Source organism: Camelus ferus, chromosome 36 (assembly GCF_009834535.1).
Source record: "Camelus ferus isolate YT-003-E chromosome 36, BCGSAC_Cfer_1.0, whole genome shotgun sequence".
Lineage (NCBI taxonomy): Eukaryota > Metazoa > Chordata > Mammalia > Artiodactyla > Camelidae > Camelus > Camelus ferus.
Window position 1 is genome coordinate 21390243 of NC_045731.1, and position 21507 is coordinate 21411749.

The 21507-nt window shown below is 43.0% G+C and overlaps 1 protein-coding gene and 2 pseudogenes across 1 annotated transcript in view; 2 read left to right on the forward strand and 1 right to left on the reverse strand.

Annotated features, from left to right (window-relative positions):
- LOC116661734 (trafficking protein particle complex subunit 9-like) overlaps positions 1–6780 on the forward strand; it is a 167503-nt gene extending 160723 nt beyond the window's left edge. The window contains 1 exon segment of the mRNA XM_032474262.1: positions 4843–6780. The gene's annotated coding sequence lies outside the window, so the exon portion shown is untranslated.
- Positions 1–21507, reverse strand: part of LOC116661733 — a 708679-nt pseudogene that overhangs the window by 506790 nt on the left and 180382 nt on the right.
- Positions 1–21507, forward strand: part of LOC116661731 — a 322303-nt pseudogene that overhangs the window by 41729 nt on the left and 259067 nt on the right.

Below are 21507 nucleotides of genomic sequence, written 5' to 3' on the forward strand. Positions count from 1 at the left end.
AAACATTGAGTTAAGGTTGCTGGAATGCAATATATTCTTATTAATATTAAGTAAGCACATATTGAGTGCTTACTGTATGTTGGGAATTGTCCCTCAGCCTCACATGAATATTATTTCACTTAAAACCTCACATATTTCCTTGTTATTCACACTTTACAGATAAGGAGACTGAGGATTAGGTCTTCTCTCTTTTGGGGGGAGCTCATTATCAATGATGGGAAGTTGTAAGGAAAAAGATATTGATTCATCCAGAGAAAACAATTTTCTGAGAGTCAGCACTGAAGAGGGTGATCATTGTTTGAGTGAGACGAGCCCCGGGTTGTACGGAGTCAGCATCCCTGTCCTGGACACGGCACATGTAGCGCTGCATGGTGGGTGAGGCGGCGCGGCCGCGCAGGGAACGCGGATGCCGGGCCATTGGGCTGTGCTCAGGCCCGGTGGGGCTTTCTCCTAAGGGAAGTGGAACGTCATTGTCAGATTTTAAGTAGGGGAGAGGGGTGCTCTCGTAGATCACTTTTGTCTTGTAGAATGCTTAGAAACATTTAGAAGGCTCGGCAGGAGGTGATGTGATAAGTCAGAGTAGGGTGGCTGTGAGGTGTAGCAGTGTTCAATTTTCAAGTGATTTTCAGTCCCAGGTTTGTGGCTCAGTAGCCGTGTCACTTTGGATGACACACTCAAGGAAGTGAAACAATTTATCTTATTAATTGAAGCAGTGATATACCGACTTCCCAGGACTTCTGTGGAGATCCAGTGAGATAACGTGTGCACAATGTGCAGCGTGGTCCCCAGCACAGAGTCAGTGCTGAGGGAGTGCCAGTGAGAATCTGGTAGGTGAGGTGTGGGTGGTGGGACTCGTTGACTGAGGAAATTGGGCCCTGAAGGAGGGGTCCAGTCACATCTATGAGTGATGGGACTGAGCTGGGAGAGGCAGAGAGACCTTGACCCCCGACAAGGGGCCCTGGGCAGGACGGCTATGGGAGGAGCACCGTGAAATCAGCTATTTGCAGGTGGAGTTGGAGGTGCCCTTGAAACATCTAAGTGCAGTGCCACAATCATAGAGGAGGTCTAGGCCCGGGCTGTGCATTTTCCTATAATCTCAATCCCTGAGGACGCCGAGGTATTGATCATTGAACGTGAAGACATACTTACAGGACAAGTGAATAGTAGTATCATCTCTGTCATCAAAGCTCACGTCTCTTTATTCATCACTCACTTTGCTAATTGGGTACTTACAGAGCTCACTTCACCGTCCTCACCTGGGCTCAGGCTCCACAGAAAAGAGCTGGTGAGTCTCCCTCTTTTCCAGAAGAAGACACATTTAGCTGGTAGACTTCTATACCTCGCCAGACTTAGAATTTTAGTTTGTTGATTTAATTCTGTTTTCTGTTGGCCAGTCTCCTGACAGGAGAGACATTTTACCTCATGGTCAGGTTTCAATTAGCTGTTACTGAGAATTGCTGATCTGATCCATAGTGTATGTTTTCTATTAACTTTGTAGAGTACTTATCATTTTTCTGTCTTTGCCCTTTAATTTTGTTTCCTCTTCAATGTTCTATCCTATTTGGGGCCTTATTTTATTTTTTAATTAAAAATGTCTGTTAGCAGTTAAGAAAACAAAAGCAAAGAAAAAATGCACATGATAGCTAGATTTAGAAAATATCTAGTGTGTTTTCTGTCTCGGCAATGGAGGGTTCTAGAAACTCTTGAAAACCTTCATTACATAAGTTCCTTAAAATGCTGATTAAGAAATAAGACCTTCCTTCCTCATCTTTCAAGCTGCACAGCTAATTGTCAAGAAAGTGAGGGGAAATCCTCAGAAGCCAAGTCAAACCAGAAAGCAAGGATTCTGGGAGATACGTGAGCCTTAGAAGCCCTGGGGGGCCAGTTGGCTCCTGAACTGAGTTTCAGTTGCCTTGACAGGAGGGCAGGAGGTGAGCCCCAGGCCTCTCACACTGGGAGTTGGATGGCTGTTCTTATGTAAGGCCAAGCACATCCTGAATCCTGCTGTATAAAAGGAGTGAATTAGAAAGAAAAGTAAAAAAGCATTCCTCAAGGCAAGGAAGTAAGGAAAGTCAATTTTTTTGGAAGCGGGGGAAAATAACATATCCAATGTAAGTATTTAGTTTAAATCTGTTCTGGCATGAGAGTGACAACAAACTCCTGGCAGAAAATCACAGCTCCTCCCGGAAAGAGAAGTTGTGTTTTGAATGAATCAGTGGGCAGCCATTCCGAAAAAGGTCTCCAGAGTCTTCTGGATCAAGATACTGGACCCAAACACCTCCCTTCCATGGTCTCATTTAAATAACCAGAAAGGTTTTAAAGGAAAGAAGCCATAATCATAGTTCTATTTATTGACATTAATATATGCTAGGAATTCAGAGGTGACTATGGAGTTGTCTCCTCTTTTATGGACCTTACTTTCTATTTGACATAGTTGGGGAACTTGGTGGAGGGTGGTGTTAGTCTGTTGCAATTAGCCAGGAGAGGAGATTAAGAAAACAGTGAAGGGTGGGTGACATTTTTAGCTGAGGACAGTCCTGTTCAGTTGGTTTGTAATTGCAGACTCGTTGAGTTGTCACTGGAGGGAATTGATCTTATGGAATTTGGACTTAACTCAGGCCTCTTCAGAATGGACAAGTGAACCTGGAGAAAGACAGTCAAATCTGTGCAGACATTAAAGTCCACGTGAACGTGCTGTATCCCTGAGCCAAAGATCGGACAAGTAGGCAGCACTTCTTGAGGACAGAGGAGTGGTTTTTAAGGTTCTCCAAGAATGAATCCCAGGGAACCGGGATGGCCAGTTGTCAAACTGTGACTTTGCTCTTTGGACGGTGTACCCACCGAGGTTATTGGCCGTTTATAGGTTTCCATTTCTCTTTAATGCATGACAGGTGATGAGGACGTGGGCATACACTTTTGACACCTTGTCGAAGTGACTGGGTACCTGCCTAGAAGCGCAGGGCACAGCTATGGCTGCGCCATACATCTTGCCGCCCATCCCGCTCTCCGGCTCCGTGATCACGGCAGAGTGGTTCCTTGATGACCTGTCCGTCTCCTCTGTGACATCGTAACCCAACAAAATACCGGAGCGTATTAGCTTGGCTTTGTTCTTTTCCATCCTTCCCTTCGAATGATGATGACTGATAATGGACCCAGTTACGTTTGCAGATGATTTACACGTAGGGCTTTCAGTACAAACCTTGTAATCCCCACTGTGTGATCTAGAGAAGAAAGTTACATTCTTTCCAAATTGTTTTGATGCACTTATGTGGGAAAATGATGTACGTTTGAATATGTATTTCCTCTCTGAATCATCATGGCTCGAGATGAATATTTGTAGACATGGAATGAGTTTTCTGTATTTGAACTGTATGGTCCCCTAAATTCTCCCCAGCTTTTTAAAGTCATCACTGGAGTGCTACCTCCAGAGTGTCCCAAAGCATCCACCACTGCCTGTTCTTCGGACACTGTGAGTTTCCAAGTTGGAGAAGGCTGCTGGCTGTTGAGGCATTCTCTGGCACATCTCTGGCTGGCTGATGTGAACTTAGCACACAAGACTTGGCAGACAGTATCTAACCATGGTCACGTCCATTTCTGGAACACTCATGGAGGATTTTACACCTATGCTAGTGGCATACGTTATTTCATTTAGTTTTCCCAACAATCATAATTAGATTTTATCACCTGTATTAATAAGGAAACTGTCAAAGCGAGTGATGTGCAGACTTTGGACTGGAACACGGGTCTTTCTGATCCCTGTCTCTGTTCCCTCCCCAGCCTATCCTTCCAAATGGCCAGGAGACTCTTCCTCAGTCTTGAGTTTCCCGCTGATGTTACCACTCTCTTTGTTTCTGGAGAGGAAAACAAGTCTAAACTTACTTTCCAGTTGGAAATGGAATGGAGAGTTAACGTTGGAAGCCGGGAGAGTCTGTCCTGTGATGAAGCGGTCTCCGAGCCACTTCCATTGGGACGTCACGTCACTGTCTGGGCCCCTTGCACAGCCTGTGCACAGGTGATAAGCCAGATGTGCCGAGCAGTCCTCCCGGACAGGGCAGTGTGTTGGAAATGAGTTTGGGGATTTGGTTTCATTACATAGGTTCCTGAGGGCCTTGGCCTGGCACTTCAAGTGGGACCACTCCCTGTCCCACAGACTCGTGCTCTGGGCCCGTGCAGACCTGACGTGGCCTCAGCCTGAGGCTCAGGGCCCGTGGTGATGAGGAGCATTTTAGTCCAGGGTCTGCCGGAGGCTCTGACACTTCTGGGCCGTGGGAATTTGTCCAGGATGATAATAATTCCTCCCCGAGTTTCAGATTTCCTTGCCTGTGAGCCGGGGTAGTAATAGTTTCTGAAATGATTGTAATGATTCAGTAACGGGCACAGCGTGTGCTGGCAGGTAGCTGGTGTTTAAGGAGCAGAAGTCGCAGTCACTCTGTCAGCCTCTCACTGTGTGCTCTGTGCTTTGAGAGGTTGTGTGTTTGGTGAAAGTCCCGCCCAAACCCTAGGGTCTAGATGAACTGTTGTTCCTTTACTTTCCCTTCCTTTTCCTCTTTCCCATCTCTGTGTCCCATGTTTAGGTAGCAGATTCCTCTGTTTCAGGGAATACGGACCTTTCTAGTAAAAGGAGAGGCGGAACTCGGAAAGGTGGGGCCCAGAGGGGGTCTGGAGCGTCTGCACAGCGCTGCTTCCCTGCATTTCTGCATCCGGTCCCATCAGTGCATGAAGTCAGCCTTCCTCTTCCTTCCTGTGTCGTTGGGTCTCTGTTTTAAGGGAAAATTTTTTACGGGTCTTTTTTCAATTACATGTTTCGTTCAGATGCTTGTTGCTTTTCTCCCTGTGCTTCAGCATTCCTAGGAGAGAATTCAGCAGTGCAGCATCCTCTCCGAGCTCTATGAGTTGATCGGCTTCCACCGCAAGTCCGCCTTCTTCAAGCGGGTGGCCCCCGTGCAGCGCGCGGCCCCCGGCATCCCGGAGCCTGGCGGGAAGGCCTGCTACCGACTCCTTCTGCAGACGCTTCCTGGCTACAGTCTGTCGCTGGATCTGCAGGACTTCAGCAAAGGTGTTGGAACTAAAACATTGCTTCAGTCCCATTAACCATGCCTGGTTTGGGCCCTGCTGTCCTGTCTCATCAGGGTGAATTCTGATTCGTTTAGAACAGGGCTCAGCAGACTTTTTCTGTCAAGGGCTTGGGAGTAAGTATTTCAGGGTCTGCAAACCTCCTGATCTCTGGTGCAGCTGCTCAGCTCTGCTGTTCAGACGCCAGAGCAGCCGGACATTCCACACACCCACAGAGCTTTATTAACAGCGGTGGCTGGGGCTGGATTGGGTGTATGAACTGCAGTTTGTCCCCACAGCCTCCTCACTATTGACGCCTGCACCAGAGCGTGCATTTGCGACAATGGGTGAACCTGCACTGACACGTCATCATCACCCAGAGCCCAGACTTGACACTAGGATTTACACTTGGTGGTGTGCACTCTGTGGGTTTGGACAGATGTGCAATGACATGTATCCACCGTCACAGCATCATACAGAGTAGTCTGTCTTAGTGACCTTAAAATGCTCCGTGCTGCACCTCATTCATTGCTCCTTCCCCTCTAGCCTCTGACAGCCACTGATCTTTTAGTCTCTGTGGTTTTGCCTTTCCCAGAACACCATACAGTTGGAATCAGACAGTTGCAGAACCTTCCCAGATTGGCTTCTTTCACTTAGTAATATGCATTTAAGGTTCCTCCATGTCTTTCCATGCCTTGATAACTCATTTCATTTTAGCACCAAATAATAGTCCATTTTCTGGCTGGACCACAGTTATTATCCATTCACCTACTGAAGAACAGCTTAGTTGCTTCTGAGTTCTGGTGATTATGAATAAAGCTGCTATTAACATCTGTATGCAGATTTGTGTGTGGACATAAGTTTCCATTTCGTCGAGTAAACACCAAGGAGCACAGTTGCCGGATCATATGGTAGGAGTACGTTTAGTTTTGTAAAAAATTGCCAGACCGTCTTCCAAAGTATCTGGGCCATTTTACATTCCCACCAGCAATGCATGAGAATTCCTGACGCTCCACATCCTCACCAGCATTCGGTGCTGTCAGTGTTCTGCGTTTTGGCAGTTCTGACAGGTGTGCAGTGGTACCTCGCTGTTTCAGTCTGCAGCCCCTTGATGACAGATGCTGTGGAGCATCTTTCCATAGACTTCTTTGGCATCTAGATTTCTTCTTTGATGAGGTGTGTGTTCAGGCATTTTGCTCATTTTTTAATCAGGTTATTCATTCCTTCTTGTTGAGTTTAAAGAGATTTTGGTATATTCTGGATATCAGCCCTTTATCAATGTGTCCCTGCCCTTCACCTGCAGCACCGGAGTTGTCCTTTGGGTCTCAGTGGAGTGTCAGCTCTTCAAAGAGGTTCCCTGTCTTCCCTCAGCCTAAATACTGTCCTTGTATTTTTCACTTTCATTGACTCATTTTGTTCTTTTTAAATAGCATTTCCCATAATTTGTAAGTACATTAAAAAAAAGGGCAATGATTGAACACCGCCTCCCCCACCAGGCTGTGTGCCCTGTGAGAGCAGAGGCCCTGTCCCCACTCACCATTTCCCATGACAGCACATGGCAGATGTCCATGTAAATGTGTGTAATGGGGGGCCAAACCTGATGAGCAGCTATGACGACATGTGTTGGCTACCATTTATTGAGTAGAGTTTGTTTCTTGATCTTAATTATTAAATCACATGAATGAAACATGTTTCTTTTGAAAAATAAAACAACAAAGCACACCTCCATGTGATTGGTAATTTCTACTTAGCCTTCTGACCCAGGAGGGGATGTTCACCATCATTTTGTGGAGGAGGTTGGGGAGGTAAAGTAGGAGAGTGAGATCAAATAAAGTAAAAATGATAACTATCAGCTGGCTTTATTTTCACTAAGACATAAAAGTTACTTTAAACCCTATCTCAGCTGTTGTTCTGTTGTTTTAAACACTTCTCATAGAATTAAATGGAAGCCCACTAAACCCTGAAAGGGAAATTGTGTGCTCAGGTCCTGAAAAGTGTTTATGTCTATTTCTTGAAATGCACATTTTCCCTGCTGGTTACAGAAAGTCGAGGCGGGAACACAGCCGTGCGCTGTGTGTGTCTGCCGGCTTCACGGGCTGCTCACTGTCATTTTCATTTTCTTGTGTTGCAGTGTATGAAGGTTTTCCATCAGACCATTTGCTCAGCCTTTCCTGAATGAGGGATTGAATTTTCCACAGGAAATCTTATGAAAGAGAGTGACAAGGCACATGGGTTTCCCAAAAAGCAATAGTTGATGTAATAAACTCTCACTATGGTGAACTTTTTGAATACAAGCGAGTTGAAAATTTTATCACTAGGTCATATGCCACAAATCTGTCTTAAGAATAAAAAGATTCAAGATTTTATAGAAGAAGCAGTTTGAATCAAGTAGAAATTATGAATTTGTACACTAGTTGGTGTTAGAACTTATACTCAGTCTTATCATAATTGCCTGTGGTAGGAACTGGATCATTATTTATTTATTAAAAAAAAATCCACTAGGTGCTATTTGCCCCATTCTTGATGCAGGCAGTGCTGAGGTTAGTTAAGTTGGGCCATTTAGGAATTGCTTAGCTAGGTTTTCAGGACATTGATTTCAGCCTCTTTATCTTTTTTAGCAATCTCTTCTTTGTGTCGGTCTTTGGTCTTTTGACAACGTGGAAATACTTCACGGATCTGTCTTTTCCGTTTTTCCTGTCTTTGTGGGAAAAGATTTCTGTAAGACAGACTACTAGGACTTTAAGGATTTTGTGTGGGGTAAGTTTGGTCAGCTCTAAGGATTTCAATTAATACGTATTAATACTTGCTATTCAGCTAATGATAGTAAAATTATAAAATAACTTAAGTATACATCAATAAGTATAGTACAATAAGCCCATCACCCAGATTAAGGAATTCACAAACTTTTCCATATTTCCTTTATTCAGACCTTTGTTCTTTTACTTGTCCTTTGTTGAAGTATTTGACAGCAAATCCAAGAAGACATGTCATTTTACCCTATGTACTCAAGTAGGCATGTCTGAAAAATGAGGGCCTTTCCTTTGATCAGGTTTTTCCATTTGACCCATGTGCTCGTTAAGTACCAGCTGTATCAGGCATCTCACTAGGCATTAGGGATCCTTGGGGCAATGAGACAGTCCTGGCTCCCAAGGAAGTTAAGGGCTGATGGAAGAAACCAACACAGGAGCTTAGGTGCCTCACCTAAGTTCCCTGTGGGATGACACCAATTGGACAAAATTTGTGCACAATACAGTGGGATTCACAGAAGGGACTGGTCAGACTAGTAGGGCAGGCCGTGAGAGAGGCGGTCAGCAGGGCTACAAGAGGAGGAATCATTTGATCAGAATCTGAAATCCTTTCTGCCAACCTTCCTACCAAGCCCCTAGGGCCCATCACACACAACCCTGTGCTGTAACTGTTTTTGATTCCTGTTACCACATCTCCTTCAGGAAGGATTTTAAGGTGGAAAATATTTAAAATCAGTAATTGTTGCCAGAAGGGACATAGAACAAGAACATGGAAACAACACAAATGTCCATCAGCACATGACTGGATAAAGACGAGGTGATACATATCTACAATGGAATACTACTCAGCCATAAAAGATGCCATTTGCAGCAACATGGATGGACCTGAAGACTGTCATTCTAAGTGAAGTGGGGTGGAAAGAGAAAGAAAAATGCCATATGACTTCATTTATGAGGAATCTAAAATTAATAGCAATAATAATAAGACCACAAATGAACTAATTATTATTTTGATTTCTTGAATATGTGTAAGCACATCTGACTGTCCTTTGTGATTGGATTACCATATTCTGTTTATTATTCTTTTGTAGATGTCCTTATTCCTCTGGTAACTGTAATTTTAAAAATCTAAAGCTCTAATCTGTTCTTAGAAAGAATAATTAGTACATATATGTAAACTAAAAAATGCAGTATACTCTATACATGTATTTACATGCAATATGTGTATGTGGAGTTGAACTGTAATAATTCTATCTAATACTACTGAAAAAGGAAAAAAAATAATTTATTAAAAAAAGAATCACCCCTCTTTAAATATTAAAACGTTCATTTCTGAGATTCTGTGAAAGACAGCATGGAAGTAGGTTTTTAAGATTTTCTCCTTGCTCCTCGGTGAGCAGCCTGGGCTGCACAGCTTGGCCGCCACAGGCACCCAGGACTTGCCGGCTTGCTCCTCACTTGTTGGGAGGAAGATTAGCTGCTTCAGGAATATTTATGCTCTTAGAAGTTGCTGAAAACCCCACAGAGCTTCTGTTTACATGGAGTGTATCTGTCAATATACCCCATTTTAGAAATTAGAACAGAAAATTTAAACCCAAGAACTGACAAGCACACGCTGTCCCAGCACGTGGTCAAAGCAGTGCTGCCACGGTGGCGTGTGTTGGTTCTAGAAAAAATGCACCATACACTCAAGAATGAGGGTGAACCCACAGATCTCATCTCAGCAATGCTATGAAGAGGTGGGACCCAAAGCCCCTAAAACAGTGCTGAAGTCCCCAGATGTCCCAGAACACACAGAGCCATGGGACCAAGAATCCAGTGTCTCATGGATCATCAGCCGTGGAGACCGCGTCCTGGGTCAGGAGAAGCAAAAGTAGGGATACCAGGCACACAGTCCTATTGACAGCAAAGCTTTAAAGGTGTTGAATTGACTAAAAGTTTGGCAAAGATTTGCATTTAGAATACTACATTTCCTCTCCTGGAGACGTTAGAAGGATAACACTGATTAACAGAGGATGATTGTAATGGATTAATTATGATACTGATGACATGGGCTGCTCACACTAACCCTGCACTCAGTGTAGAATAAGCCTTTTATGTACACACTTCATTAGGTCTGCACACCCCTGCAAGGTGGCATTAAGCACTCATACAACCATGAAATCAGTGACTATAAAACAGTCACAAGGCTTCCTCTCCAGCATGAGGTAGCAAAACCAGCAATGATTTTCAATGACAAAAGCCAAAATCATATGTATTTGGGAAAGAAAGCAAATGAAACACTGAAGAACAATAAACCAAAAGAGCAGATGGAATGGAAACTTTTATTGAAGAAAGCAATGATTGATTCAATTAAAACAGCTAATGTCCCTGGTATAATTGAACCATCAATCCAAATTTTTGGAATAGTGGGTTGTGAAATTACTGTCTCATTTAATATTGGAATTCCTAGTTGGACCAATTTGATATGCATCACTGGTGCGATGTTAGCTATTTAGGTAAATAACAATTTTCATATTTTTTAAGTTAACAGGAAACATAACACAGGAATCCAGATTTAGGGAGATAATGCAATCAACTACTATCATACTCCATCCAGTAAGGACACGTGTCCCTGCGTCACCAAAGCAATGAGAATTTGCACACAGAAAACACAGTTCTCCAGTTGTGACAAATACGAGACCGTGAGCCATGAATTACGAGAACAAGCAACTGTTTAAATGCCATGGGCAAATTTTTTTATCATCTTGAAAACATCACTGATGCTCTAGGTAAGAAAAAGAATTGTTTTACTAACAAATCTAACTGACACAGGGGTTTTTCCAAGTGAGAAGGTAATTCCAAAAAGTGCAGTAAAATGAGTTAAGATGATCTGTGCAGTGACGGAGCTGATCTTAGACTGACCAGCATCACGATTCCCGGTTTTACACTTGCTCTCTGCTCGTCACCTCTGACACAAGAATGCATCATATGATTTTTTTTCTTTAGGAAAAAAAAGATAAATAAAATCTAACTACAAGATGTGGTATGAAAAGCGGTAATGAAGTTGTCTAACCTAATAATGCAGCCAGTGTAATGTAGCACTTATTCGGGCACTAGAATTTTTTAAATCATGATTTATTTTATATCCTATTTCTATCCTAAAGGAGACACTTAAAGTTTTCTACTTTATTCAACAGTATCTTGTGGGGGTTGTGATATACACTGGTATGGCAGTTTTCAGAGATTCAAAATCGCCTCTGTGGTTGTGGTCAGGAAAGGCAAGGCTCCCTCACAGCTGCGACGGAGAAGGAATCCCCGGAGTCAGCCTCCGGGCAGCTTCCGAACCGCATCTGCTTGCACTTGGCACAGGACACCATCAGCAAGTGTAACTCTGACAAGGAGATTTCCCCGGGGACCTGGGAGGTGCTCTAACATTCTGAAGCCACTTGTTTCCCAGTTAGGTAAGGCTTGGAAAAATAGTTTATTAGAAGTGACTCCCTTTGTATGTGCCTTTTGTCCTGAGAGGTCACTAATTAGCATAGAATATAAAATACCCCATAATATAAGAATTTAGGTACCCCATCTTTCCATCTACCTGTCTATTTGTTTATCATATTTATACTTAGGTTACACTTTCTATGATGTTCAATTCCGGGCACCAAAAAAGAAAGGTTACAAAATATTTCTTATAAAAAGCGGGGACTGGGTCTAAGGGTTAAAAACCACTACTGCTAACAATAAAAACCAGATAATATTTTTAATCTCAATTGCATCAGACCTTCCCGAATTCCTCCCTTAAGTTCACTGTTACAACAGTAATGGAATCTCTGTTCTTCCAAGACTCGGGCCTGATCGCCACCCATCCAGATATCTGTCTGTGGGTCCCTACTTGTCCTCGAGGCCCCCGAACACACCTTATGGGGTGAACTTTCTTCAGTGTCCCTACTGTAGGGGAAACCTGGAAGTCCCAGGCACTGTCCAGGAGTCACACCTACCTGCAAAAATCAAAGTCATGTGACTGAAACGGGACAACCCAGGTGGTGTGATAGGGCTGAAAGCTCACCAAAAACAGGTTTGGGGGCCTTAACCAAGCCCTCCGGCTCCTAACATGAAGAAGGACAGGGAGGCCCAATTAGCCACGAGACTGGGGGGCTTCATTACTCCATGAATAAAGGATTTGTGCCAGTGCCACCTTTAGACAGGGAACCCCAGAACCCAGACTTGGAAGCATCCTGTCCCCTCCCCTCTGAACAAATATTCTCTCAAGACACGTAGTGAGAGATGGGAGCCCCGGTGAGCTCTGGAATAAGATGCAATCTGAAAGACTGCTGGTAACAAATGGTGTGGAGCTCGGGCAGCCCCCAGGGCCACCAAACATTCTGGTACCACTGATGCCCACACTTCCATCCACAACAGTTTCTTCAGGACACTTACGCACAATAACCATCACACAAAAATGGTTGCTTAGACATGTTTTAAGAGAAATAACATTATGAGAATGCCAAATTCATGACAAGTCAGAGTAAAGACCCCAGAGTATTTACTGAATGAGATCTCACGTGTGCTCCGCATGAGCTTTAAACCCTTAGGACACAGTCATGGAACAGTAGGCATTTTCTTTCTTTCCTCCAAGTTGGCTTTGCTGGAGAACTCCGTAGACACAGGAAGACTCTGGATCCCACCTCTACTACTTACACAAAGGGCTCAACATGTAGAGGTATCAGCGCTGGTGCGACCGGCTCCAATGTGCGCACTCCCAGTGCCCAGCTCCCCGAGGAGCAGAGCTCCCCCCACAGGAGCAGAGACCCCCAGGAGCAGAGCTCCCCCCACGGGCACTGCAGTGCCTGCGAGAATCAGGTATCTGATGAGTGAGCCTGGGGCGGGCAAGACAGGAAGCAAGCACCGCTCCCTCACGCTCTGCAGGTGATCTCTGTGTCATCTTGAATAAATACAGTCAGCATTAAAGATGTTTGACCAGAGGGTAAAAGGTAAGGCCTCCCCAAATCTCCACGCATTCCTTTAGTGGGAGTCCTGGTAGAACACATGGTGACAAGAGACGCTGGCTTTACATGCGCACGTTGCCCTCAGGGCTGCAGGGGAGGCCACGGTGCTGCCTCTGCCCCACCTCCTGCCTTCGTCCCGCAGACCTCACAGGGGCCGCTGACTCGTTTCTCTGACTTTCTCTCCTTGGTTGTGCTGCTCTTCCAGCTTTTAAGAGCTCATAAGAACCTCACCAGAAAATCTTTAACAATGAACCCAAGTCAAATGAAATCAACCAAAGAGACACACTGCCTTCATCATTACTTTACATTTTAAGAAGAAATTCATGAAGACGATTCCCTGACCTGAAGGGGTGGGTGGAGGAGAAAAGAAAACAAGACAAGCATTTTTTGGCCCATAAAAAATGAGAGGTAACCAGATGGTGTCTAGTTTTCATTGCACCTCTCTGCCCGCCCCAATTTCACATGCCCCTCCCAACTCAACTCATCAGAACTCGACTGAAGGAGACGACTGTGCAAATTTATTGGAAACCAAAGAAATCGCTACAGAAACAGTCTCCCAAACCCAGCGAGAACACTGTAAGCTGACCAGTGCCAGGATCTGAATACTAAAACATGCAGATCCAAACTCCGACCCCCTCCCTGGTGGGTGTACTTACAGTGGGGGTGTCGCCGTGCAGTTTGTCTGCATCCAACATATAAAAATGAAAGGGACTCCAGTTTTCAACATCACAGTCCCTCTGAAACAACTGGTGGTCAATTAGCGTTTGTTGGCAGCAAAACTCGATTTTCTCCCCTGCACGTGGAGGTGAACACACAGAAGAGACTGATGATCCCCGCTGCGAGTGTAGCTAAGTGTGTCTAAGCAAACTGGCTCCATCAGCCTCCTGATGAGCAGGGGAGTGTGTGAGCCGCTGGGGCTCTGCAGACTAATGGCCAGGCAAGGAGGGCGCTTCCGTACTTTGGGGAGAAAAAGGCCGGAGCAGCACTCGCTGAAATAAATTCCTAATTAAAATCTTCAGGTGCGGTTCCTGCTGCGTAACCCACGCCAATAGATGAGGCTCCCTCCGAGCTGTCCAGTTATGTGAGCCAGGCTCATTAATAGTACCTGTGTGTTTGCTTTAGCAAGTGAATCATGTCTGTTTTCTGGAAGTTACATTAGGGTGGAAACCTTCCAAACATGTTCATTTATTTGCTGTGGAATTTGTTTAATCCTCTTAAGAGCATTTAGAATGACAACCTTCTTAAGTTAGCATCTTGCCGAGAGACCTTTCCAGGCACATGCGCTGAAACCTAGGACAACCCAAAAGCAAAATCAAAACCGTTTCAGCTGCATTGAGAATCAAGGATTTTTTCTCCACACACTTTTCCTCCTCTGCCCAAATTAATCAGCCTCTGCTGCTCTTGTATAATGAGTATCGTATGACTCATCTTCTCTGCCTGTAAAATGGAAATGGGAAATACTTCTGCCCAATAAAATGACATAGAACTAAGCCCCAAAATTATATATATTTAAAAAAAAACAGGGCTTTACGCTGTCCAGGGATATGAATCATTTATTTAATATATCAATTGTTACTAGAATAATCTTTTCAAAATGTAACCCCTCCTCAGAAAACTTCAACTACTATTCGATAAAAATATCACAGAAAATTTCTGAAAAGAATTTAAAGGAAAATCATTTTTAACTGAATCATATTCTAGGCACACTGAATAAATTCTCTTTAGAGAACTACTTGTTTTTAATAAATGACCTATAAAAATACACCCAGCATTAATCAGTAAATCTTCATTCCTTATTTTAAAATTCTTAAGGCATGCTATATTTCTTAAATCAAATGAGGAGATATTTGCAAGCCAATGGACAACGGAATTACCTAAGAAGACATTATAAAGCAGCAAGAGCAACTAGCACTTTGCCAAGCATTCTGCCTGAGAGTCACTCGTACCATCTTATTTTGACCTGACTGCTTAGAGGTGAGCTCCATCAGCCCATTTAACACATGAAGAAACTGAGGCTATGTGTGGTCATGTTTCCAGTACTTGGTGGAGCCAGGATCCAAACCCGGATCTTTGTCTATAGAGCCTGTGCCTTTACCAGATCACACTACATTTCTCACTCTTCAAATGCACTCAGTCCCCGAGGTAACACACCTTCCTTGCATTTCTAGGAGTTTTAGGAATTACTGAATTACAAGGACTAATCAGACATTTGTGTGAGCTAATTTTTATATTTTCTGATTTTCCTGAATCAGTTCAGGCTGAATTCATTCTACTTATGAGAGAAGTCCTGAGGCAGAGAAGAGAGGGGAAGATAAGCCAGAAATAAACAGTTTCAAGAGATCCACTTCATCAAGGAAGCAAAGTATTAAATAAACCACTTCAGCAACATGTTTGTCAATAAACCTTGGAGTCTCTGTCTCAGCCTGAAGGAGGGTAAGCCCTCCAGCCCATCTGCCTTCCTGCCACTTACCCTGGATGACCTTGGTTCCCTCACCTGTGACACGTGTGTTCTCCTGGGACCCTTTGTAGAGATTTAATGATAAAACTATATGCAAAGGGGCTACTTCATTGCCAGACAGTAGGCACTAAACAAATAATAAAATTATTTTGTTTCATGAAAATGGGAGGCAAGTCTCCCAATTAAACATTCCTGATAGAATCCCAACAAGCACTTTATCTGCCAGAAATTGTAAAATAACATTTCTTTTTTGAAGGCTGTATCCATTCTCCCTACTTTTTACCAATCCTGGCTGTTATCCTGAAAATCTATTCCCAGAACTTGGCATCCATCTCCCATATTTAAATCCTTTAAGTTTGAAATTATGATGAAGCTTGGGCACATAAAGATTCACACCATAATTCACAGAATAAACAAAGACCACAGGAACAGGGCCATCTCCAGACCCCATGTGCTCAGGACAGGCTCCAAACTTCACAAAATCAGAAGCATACTGTTTGAAGAGAAAGAAAATTGAATGTGATCAAGGAGGCTGACATAGAGCACTGGCCGGCTCACGAGACGACCCCGTCGCCCCCTCGTCTGACCTAAGTCATCGAACACAGTTATCCGTTGATCTCTAACTAAAACTAGAACACGGGTAGGGTTGGAAAGTAACATTTTTTCCTACAATATATACATATTGTCAACTAAAAATTGGCACTTGTCATCTGCCTCTGATTTGGTTAAGTCATGAGCCACTGCAGCTGCTGACTTTCAACACCCTCTGAAAGTAGTTAAGTGTGGAGATCAGGAATGGGGCGCTCTGTGCTCTGGGAAAATGGGCAGAAGAGTCTTCAGATAGTTAGACATTTTCAGGAAATTTTATGCGCCCAAATTCTTACATCCCCTCCTATCTAGAAAAGCGCTAAAATCATTAACAGAGACACCTGCTTCTTGACTAGCAGCAGCCTCTGCCTAAACTTGTATTGGACCGCACGTCCCCCTTCACTGAAATCTTATATAATTCTGAGCTCCCCCTCCTCTTCAGAGCAGTTCCTCCGAGCTCTCTGAGATGCTGTCACCTGGGCTCTGGTCCTTATTTTGCCCCAGATAAACTTTAACCAACAACTCTCACGTTTTGTGGTTTATCGACAGTACCACAAAAATTAAGCTTACATACTTGAACTCAGAGTAAACATTCAGTATCAAATATTTCTTGACTTAAATTCCTATTTAAATGTAAATAATTATTCCATTTCTTAAATATAACATCTTTAAATATAAATTAACAGATATTTGTGAATCTTCGAAAAATATAGTCTAGAAAAAAATTTTAGCAATTAAAAAAGCTATTGTGTGGAGCTTTAGAATTTCAAAAGTGGAAGAGAATAGTATTGTAACTCAAGTTCTTGTTTTAAATGCAGAGATCCTGAGGCCTCAAAAGACATATCAATTTGCCTGATTTTATACACTGTCCTTTAACAGAAAACCTTGAACTAAGTTCCTGGTCTTTGAGAAACCAAGACTTGCTCTGCTGGTGCAGGGCTGAACTTTATGAAAATGGGTCGTGAGAAAGAACCAGAATGCGGGGGCCTGGGCGAGGCAGCGGAGGAAAGGAGGGTCTCACCTTGTCGTGGGTGAGAAATAGGCTCCCGCAGTGCTGGTGTGATGGGCATCCCTCAAGTGCCTGAAAACTACTATTTAGCACACCTGCCACCGAAACGCACACAAGCTGTTTAACTAGAAGGCTGACCAGGAGGCTTTCTCAGTGACACAACAAGCTATTTTCAAGTTAACTCTACAACTACAGGAAGAGAAAGAATAGAAAGCTGGTATTAATTATTAAAAATTTACACCAAGAACCATGGAAATTCCAGGAGAAATATAAAGACGTTGGAAGTTTCATTATGCTGAACTTACTGCCAATTCATTTGTCTTAAAAGCTGTGCTATAAAATATATTGTCCTTTGTTGTTCCAAATCACATTTGAAAGAAATAATGTTTCTTAAGGGTGTTTCTGGAAATTTCTTCTATTTCCTAACACCAAATCTCAGACCCTTAAAGAAATGGGGGGTTGGCATTTCGTCCACTGTTCTCTAGGCAATTTGTTTTTCCTTCAAAGAACAAGGGGGGAATCACACAGAAAAGCATTTGAGCATCAGGCTGCTTACATTTCCTCCGGGAGTCTTGGAAAATAAGGTGGAAATGAACAGTAGGACAGAAACATGGCGGGAGAGTCACTGGCTAGAAGGTGAGAACAAATGTGTTCTCCAACGTGCTCTGGTAGCCACTAGTTTAAATGAACTGAGCAATTGTTCGAGCATACACGCACTTCTACGGGAAAATCTCAACCGTTACCAACCGATCAGTGCAGCCCGAAGCAATGGACGGACTGCGGAGGCCCCCGGCGTCTCATCGTGGTGTCTTACACCATGTGCAGGATGAGCAGTGCCTCCCCGCCCCCTCCCTCCCCTCCCCTCGATGGAGATGGCTGGTCCTGAGCTGAGCTTACCTCATAGCAAGCTGTCTCTCAGCCCTCTGTCTAAAGCAAGATAAAAGCAGGAAAGCTACCTGGGACTTTACAGAACCAACCCAAAAGGGAACTGAAGCACCTTTCTTCCCTCCTTTCTGCTGCCTGGAATGTGGGCCTGATTTTTGACCCTCAGGCAGACACTTTGGGCCATCAAGTTGACGGGCTGAAAATAAGAGGCATCTGGTTCTCTGACCCTGGGACCTTCATGCAAACCAGCCCTGTGGTACCGATTGCTTGACTTCTTTATGTAAGAGGGAAATACAAGTTTAGCATGTGTAAGCTACTGCTGTTATCTGGGGAAGTAGGTGTTGTACATTGCCACGGTAAGTCCTAATAATAAAGTTAAAGATTCACCAAAAACTATTTACCAAATAGTTAATAAATGATAAAGAGTTCCTGATTTTTGTTTTAATGCTATGAAATGTAAATCAAGTTTCAGCATATGCTAGTAAAACAAGACACTGTGGAGAAAAAGCAAAACAGAGATTATAGAACAGAGACACAAAGCATCCTCTTCTCCAAGGCACAGGAGGACAGCCGTGACTCTACGTGCCAAGGTTGGAGTCTCATGGGCTCCCTGTTTTCCTTGCCTTGGGTTGTCTTTTCTTTCCAGCCTTGGGAAAAATGGATAAGGACTGCTGGTCAAATCATTTCAGGAGCAGCTTCCATCGTGTAGAACCCCTGTCTCTTCCTTTCCTCTGCCTCCTGGAATGTTCTGACACAATTAATCAGTCCAGCCTTCTAAATTGAGCAAATGGAGCTCAATCAATCTGCTTTTAGACAGAGTTAGGAAACTAGACATTAAAAAGCATAACTAGGAAATCTTATCTTCCAGAGGTCATTGCACAGATGAAATAGGAGAATATCTGTGAATCACTCTGTAAACACTAAGTACAATACAAACAATATTAGTACTGATTCTATGTCACATTCTTCAAAAAACGAAAACAGAATAGTTTTCTACCAGAAGGAGAAGGTGCTTTACAATTTTCTGTCACTTTAATTCTTCAAAAGTTTCTATAAAATTGATGTCTTTAAAAAAATCAATGCACATTAGGGACTAATTTAATTCCTTCATCTTCCCCTGTTTAACAGATATCAAGAATGATACCATTTCTAGACATTTTATCTAGGAAAGCCTTTGGTATACATGAGGCACAGAGCATGACAAATTGTCAGTATCACTCAGGATAGGAAACCCATGTTTGATACCCGAACTTGAAGACATGAAGAAGATGCCTGGCATGTCCCACTGACCTTTCAAGCTATTATTTTTGCAAACACTTGTTTCTTCTTGGTCCAGAACAGACCCGCATTTGTTGATGTGAGACTCTTTAAGTGAAAAGGTCAATCCACTATTACTACTTTAGAGACTGAAATCTTACCCTCCTCATCCATGTGGACATAGCATCCTTACTGGTTCCTAACATGAAAAATGACCACCGATGACATCTCAGGATGCTCCAATGCAGAGGTTCTCTGCTGCAGTGAGGAGGAAAGAGCCGTGTGCTTCAAGATGTACTTACTGTCTGTAGCTCACTTGGCAAGACACGGCAACTTGTCTAAGCTAAAGCTTAAAAGTGGAAAATAGAGACAACATCCATGGCAAAGGGCATTCGGAGGCTAATTCCTTGACCTCACTTCATCGCTTCTCAAGAGCCGTGGGCAATACCTTGAGAAAGGCAGCAACATGGTACCCAACTCATCAAAAAGCTGCACCTCCTACTAATCGACAGTAAAGCAAGTGTCATCTGGCTCAACAGATCTCCCTGTGTCTCTACAGTGTACGTCTACTTTTTCTTTATTTTCTCCGTTGGGGGACACTCCTTTTTTGAAAATCCCCCTCCCTGCAGTAGAAGTTCTTAGTTTCCCAATCAGAATGCAGGCTTGAAGGGGGGACAACAGAGCTGAGAAAACATAGATCAGTATTTATTCCTTGATATATTTTTGACACATGGACTAAAAATCATTGGGTCAGTTGGACATCAAGATCATATCTAATTTACACAATTGTCAACTTTCATTTTACTACCAGCTCCTGAAACAGTCACGTGGTCACTAGGTTTTTTTTTCCTTCCCTTGACCCATGGGTTCGATGATTTCTACCCAGACACAATAGCTTTTTGAAAAGAAGTCTGTTTCACCTTTTGCTTTTAAACTAAACTTGTGTGCTTGACCCTGACTTCACTTCTAACATTCACAAAATCTATCCAAGGACAACCACATTTAACATCATCTCTAGATGTCTTGAATACAATGGTGAGTGATTCTTCCAGATCATTAAACTATATATGCACATTATGCTGTGGTCCTCTTCAATTTGTGGTGTTTTACAGTAATCGTTACCTCTTTGGATACTTTATTACACATTTAGCATTTCTTTATCCAATTCAGTTACATTAGTATATAAGATTTCAAAAGAATCTGCTTTCTCAAAATGATGATATTTAACATCTATAGTCTATTTTAAATCAAGTAATTCAATAAGGTTGTCAAGGACAGCAGTGAAGGTTGTGTGTGGTGATTGCTGCTTCAGAGTCTCCGGTCCTGTCCCTTGATCTTACAGGTGTTTACGCATCCTTGTCAATGTCATCACATCAGTCTATTAGGAGCTGAAATTAAACTACCTGGATGCTAATTTTTTTTTAAAAACAATATACTCAATTTCCCCTTCTAATACTTTATTGTTTCTCATACTGAGGCTCACCAGTTTTCCTAATATATATATTTGGTGGGGAGGGGGGCACAGCCCTGAATGCCTGCAGACAGCACCAACTCTATAAGATTAACCAGAGGTGGCCGTGGATGTTCTGTGACTTCAGCCACTGAGCACGAGCACCTGCTGTCCTTCCAACTGTTCTGCCTCCATTATTGACAGCTCTGAAGGTCACTGCCTCTTGTAAAATTCTACAACATTACAGTTCATATATTTTTAAAAGTTATAAATTTGTGAAAGTCGTCTGCTGTTTGTGTAAAAAGAGGGGTACTTCCTTTTGCTCATTTCAGGCTAAACTAAGTCCAGAAGGACACACACACACACACACACACACACACACACACACACACAGAGACACACGCAGTTCTGAGTGCCCCCAAGGAAAAGTTTGAAAGGCTTCGGGACAGTGGTGGCACTCAAACCTTTGGAATTTTGAGCTCTATGAAAGCATCACTTATTCAGAAATTAAGCATTATAATTCTAGACGAAGAGAATCAGAATCACCCACAAGATACTTACCAGAATTTTTTTAAAGAATGTATCTTCCCTAAAATCCAATGATAATTCAAATATCCATGGAAAGAAAGTAGATCAGTAATATCAAGCAATAATTTCTACACTATTGCTGATTAGACTTCAGCCCCAACCAAAGAACATAGAAATAAGATACCTGGAGATAAAGAGATGGAAATGAGGTATTAAAAAGCAAGAATATAAAAGAAGTAGTGGCCTTATGGAAACCTGCTCATTTTCTTTGAAATAATTACTTGGTTAAAGGAACTCACTCATGAGTATCTGGAAATGCATCTAGAGGAAATCTATCAGGGAAAAGGAGCAGAAGCAGAAGCAGGCCTCAGTTTTCTCCGAGGCTGCTCCTAAATGAAAAAAATGTCCTTGGCTTCCAGAATAGACAACCTGCATGGTTCCCTTAGCAGAAGAGTGAGGAGGAGAGAACACTGAATGTGTGTGCAAACCATCCTTCACCAATCCTGTTGGAACACAGAATTTTGGTGTTAGGGCTCTGCCCGACCTAT